This window comes from Octopus bimaculoides, chromosome 13, assembly GCF_001194135.2.
Source record: "Octopus bimaculoides isolate UCB-OBI-ISO-001 chromosome 13, ASM119413v2, whole genome shotgun sequence".
Lineage (NCBI taxonomy): Eukaryota > Metazoa > Mollusca > Cephalopoda > Octopoda > Octopodidae > Octopus > Octopus bimaculoides.
Genome location: NC_068993.1, coordinates 37,001,131 through 37,001,754, shown reverse-complemented (window position 1 = coordinate 37,001,754; position 624 = coordinate 37,001,131).

Genomic DNA, 624 nt, shown 5'->3' with positions numbered 1-624 from the left:
TGTGTGTGTGTGTGTGTGTGTGTGTGTGTGTGTGTGTGTGTGTATATGTGTGTGTGTGTGGGTGTGTGTTTAATAAAAGCACAGGCATAGTTGTGTCGTTAAGAAGTTCGCTACATAGCCAAGCGGTTCCAGATTCAATCCCGCTGCGTGTTATTTTGTCGACTGTCTGCTACTGTAGCCTCTGATCGACCAAATGCTTGTGAGTAGATTCGATACATAGAAACTGTACTGAAGCCCGTCGTATATGTGCGTGCATGTGCATGTATGTTTACGTATATGTCTGTGTGCATGCGTATATTTTCTTGACATCATGCGTTTATTATAAACAAATTTCACCGTCCAAGCGAGTAGTAATGTTTGCTTGCATACCATCGCCAAACCACATCCAGTCTGGAGGAAATGTTAACTTGGCTGGAAACGAGTGGAGGATGACGATAAGAATAGCTTCTAACTATGAGGTAGAAAATCTACCTCATCGAAATTCGTATCACCCATGCAAGCATGGAAAAGCAGGCTTTAAACCTCTTATTTTGTGTGGGTGTGTGGGTGTGCGTCTGTGTGTGTGTGTGTGTGTGTGTGTGTCTGTGTGTGTGTGTGTGTGTGTGTGTGTGTGTGTGTGTGTGT